At 39.1% G+C, this 4,224-nt stretch overlaps 1 pseudogene; it reads right to left on the bottom strand.

Annotated features, from left to right (window-relative positions):
* Positions 1–863: 863 nt before the first annotated feature.
* LOC146813378 (olfactory receptor 5AR1-like) lies at positions 864–3,067 on the bottom strand (annotated as a pseudogene).
* Between the last annotated feature and the right edge of the window lie 1,157 nt (positions 3,068–4,224).

The raw sequence follows: 4,224 nt of genomic DNA, 5'->3' as shown, positions 1-4,224 counted from the left end.
CATTGCTGAGGGGAACTATCGAAAGACAAAGCCAGGCAGGAGTATGAGGGGACAGCAGCATATTTCTTCCTGATCTCTAATCAATATTTGTTTCTCTTACTGGTACACTGAGGTGGTCAGTGGGGCACTAAAGGTTCATTGGTATGACAAATATGGAAGGGGGAAACACTGACCCAGGGACCCACTAAAGTGATGCCTATTGGGTTTTCATCGCCATGGGGAGCAGAACTAGTTGACCACCCTAATAATGTCGCAAGGGGAGCTGAATTTCTAGTTGGGTGCAGCCACAAATGAGGGAAAAGTCACCGTTGAGGTAGACCCATCCACGTGGTCTGAGGGGTAGTAGAATTCAAATCCCCTGGGAGGCAGATCAGGTGTATCCACCATTTTATTGGTCTCAAGGTATTTGAAGCCCTCTTGCATGATGGTAACAAGGAGACTTGATGGAAGTGTATTAACTCAAGTTTTGCCTTTTTTGTGTAGTGAAAATTTATCTTAAATGTCACATTAATCAGTTCATTTTTTTACTGTTCTACCTTATTTTGGGAGCATATGTCTTCTCAAACTCTTTCTCTGTACCCTCCTTTTGTATGATTTGTTTCTTAGCTGTGGAATGAGAAACACCACAGGTGTAACGCCACAGGCCATAAAATAATGTAATACGTGATGGCTTAGTTTACATTCCTGTGTACAAATTCATTAGTTATTTCCTGTCATCGTTTGACCAGTTTTTTGTTGATAAGTAAAGACACATTTAATTTCCACACTGCTTTACTTTTGGTATTAATGTTATAAGCAAACTCTGTTAAGACTTGGTGCATGACCATAGATAAGAATACTTTCTATTTGTACAGCTTGAACTATTAAATTAATGTAGTACAGTGTGTCTGCCTTAGTTTCCCTATAGCTTTTTCCAAAGCACTTTTTACATCCTTGTTTCTCAAACTGTAAAGAACTGGAATGACAACTGTATACATTACAGCAAAGAGCTTGTCTTTGTCCAATGAGTGACCAGATGTTGGTTTCATGTAAACACCAAGCTCAGTTCCATAGAACAAAACAACTGCAGTCAGATGAGAGGAACATGTGGAGAACAACTTCTGTCTTGGGAGTTGTTGTTAAGATGAAAGGACCAAATCCCGCTACAATACCCCCTCCGAAAGTTGTGCTATTTATGAAGTATGTGTCTGAACAGGATAGTTTTAGAAGAGCATTTATGTCACAAAAGAAATGATTGATTTCATTAGATGCACAGAAGAATACATTTGATATCAAAACAACATGTAGTATAACGTCAAGAAAACCTATTGTCCAGGATGTTACAGTCAATGAAATCATGGCTCTTTTATTCATTATAGATGCATAGCGCAGGGGGTAGCAGATTGCAATGTACCTGTCAGAAGCCATGACCGACAGCAAGTAAAACTCTGTGCTGATGAAGGAAGCCATAAAATAGAATTGAAGAATGCATGCAGAGAAATTGATGGATTTGTCAGATTTCTTGGCTTTCAGGCATATCGCCAGCAGTTTTGGGATGGTGACCATTGTGAAACCAATATCTAGGAAAGATAAGTTCATGAGAAAATAATATATGGGATTTTGAAGATGTGCATCTGCTGCAGATCGGCGCATATAAAATCTCCCTGCTTCCACGGACAGAGTAAACCTACAGTCACACGCACATACATACATCATACGCTAGGGCCCATCACACTGAAATTCATACTATTACTCTATCCACACTGAATATGGGAGAGAAACCTAAACCAATCTGCATCTAAACGAGGTCAATGCGACCATAAAGACATTGTCCTGAGTCATGATTTTAAACACAGAGAAACATTAGAAATTCAATAAATGACAAAGAAATAACCACCGACACTGGAATTCAAACAAATGATTGTTTATCTAAATTAGTTCAAATGAAAGTCAATCAATAGCAAAATCATTATTCTCATAATTACCTATTCTAGCTAAATGGGTCAGGACAGGTCTCTCAGTAAAGTCTCTCGAGTCACCATCCTCAGCATAGGTTCAGGAAGAAGTGGCCAAAATCCCAAATGCAATGAACACAAAAAGCCACAACCCTCTCTAGTCTAGTAATATTTATACTGAAAATTTACATACTAAAGTTACAAACAATCTTCTGAATGTCCGTTGAGCCGCTGAGCAGAGCGAGCAGGAAAGGATGTCACTTGGTAACATTTAGAAAACCTCCGCTCAGAAAAAATCACAAAAATAAAAACACGGAAGAAGGAAACTCGAGTTTGCAAGCGATACTTTTATGAATGCTCTTCCTTGGTACCATAGCAGAGCCACCGCAGGTTTATCTTTGTCCATTGTGGCTTCATTCTTCTCCAAGGACAATTGGAATCATGCCCATAGCTGCTGTCCTCACGGAAACTTTTAATTCAGACAGAGGCTGTGGTCAGGTGACTTTCAACCATGTTCAGCAAGGCCTCTCGTCAAAATTCAATCACTCGAGCGCAGGCTGTAAATAGCAGCCATCTTTGCTTAGGCCAAAACGGACCATCTTAATTAAAAGAAACACAAAACAACGTTACCACATCATAATGATTATACAGTGTTATTTCCCACTAATACCCTTATGTGTATGTAATTACCTAGCCGTCTGCAACACAAAGAAGCATTAGCACACGTTATTTTAAAAGCATAAACTCGAAACAAATAACACTTTTGCAACACACATTTAATAAAATTGCACATTATTATTAAGCAACATATATGCATTCCCACGTGTAGTCTCTCCCATTAGTAATGTTGGTTAATTTAGACATTTAAACAAAACTAAAAATTAGTGATTACAGATTAGTAATTTTAATCATAACATATAAACAAAACTGGAGCTTAAAACTCAATAAATTTTCAACAGAAAACTCTGCTCCAGCACATCAACGCATATTAAGGTAATAATGACAAGGTTTCCAAGAAGAGCGAAAAAATACATGAGTAAGAACACAATGAAAATTGGAACTTGAAGCAGAGGATTTTGCGATAATCCCAAAATTAAAAATTCCCTCAAGAGAGTCTGATTTGACTTTTCCATAATCACAGTGCATTGTGTTGTTTTTCAATGAATAAAGGAAGATCTGGGGAGAAAAAGAAACACAAGATTATGAATAGCAAAAGATATTGTAGCTGAATTAAAAAGCATGCATCTGGATAAATTGTCATCTGTTTGCAGTGTATTAAGAAGCATTTGCAGAGCAATAGATCTTGAATTAATGAAAGTTTGAGCTAAAGGCCATGGGACGCCAATAGCTCAAACTTTCAATAAATGTGAGAACACTTGCATTGAAAATGTTTGGGGCATATTATCAAGGACGGCGTTAAAATTATCGCCGCTTTAGCGGCAGAAAACTGCCGTTAAAGCGGCGATAATGGGTTTGATAAAATGCAGCCGAGAATTCCAACAGAATCCCATTTTGACACCATGGCTTCTATGGGAATTCTCAAGGGCATATTATCAAGCCCATTATCGCCGCTTTAGCAGCAGTTTTCTGCCGCTAAAGCGGCGATAATTTTAACGCCGTTTCTTGATAATATGCCCCTTTGTTTTTCTATTTATTCATTTTGTAGGCGATTGTGGCATTCGCGCTTTAGCTTGAGATGTTTAAAGCTAAAGCGTGGGTACCACGATTGTAAGAAAAGTAAAGAAATTGAAAAAAGGCATGCAGCACATAGGAACCCAATGACAGTTTGCAGTCAAAAGCATGCTGATGTACTGGCCTATTGGGTTCAGTATGTATGGAGTTGGTCGCGGAACAAACTCAAATCTATCATTGTGATGGGAGCAGCACAAACTGGATTTTGTGGCCATGCTAGAATCAGATTAAGAGTGCGGACTCCAGTCACTGGGAAGAGAGTCACTAAGGAAGTGGGATAAGAGTGCAGGCCACACACAACAAAGAGGTCCTTACTCCTTTCCAGAGATGTGAAAAGAGATCCCTCAAACTCCTGATAAGTAATGCCTCCAAAACAGACACCGTACAGATATACATAAACACACAAACGCACTGCAAAGTTACTGTCTAGTTGTTAAAAAGAGGAGCCTTTGGTGAGCTGATTGACCAGGCCAATATGTCACCTAAGTGACCCCATTCTGAGAGGCCCCGGGGGGCATTACAAACAGAGGAACTCAAATGAAAGTAAAATCTAACATGATGCTACAGCTGCGACCTCAGCTGTGGTCTCTGTCTCTTG

Source organism: Triturus cristatus, chromosome 7 (assembly GCF_964204655.1).
Source record: "Triturus cristatus chromosome 7, aTriCri1.1, whole genome shotgun sequence".
In the NCBI taxonomy this organism is placed as follows: domain Eukaryota; kingdom Metazoa; phylum Chordata; class Amphibia; order Caudata; family Salamandridae; genus Triturus; species Triturus cristatus.
This window is presented reverse-complemented; position numbering and strand designations above follow the sequence as displayed.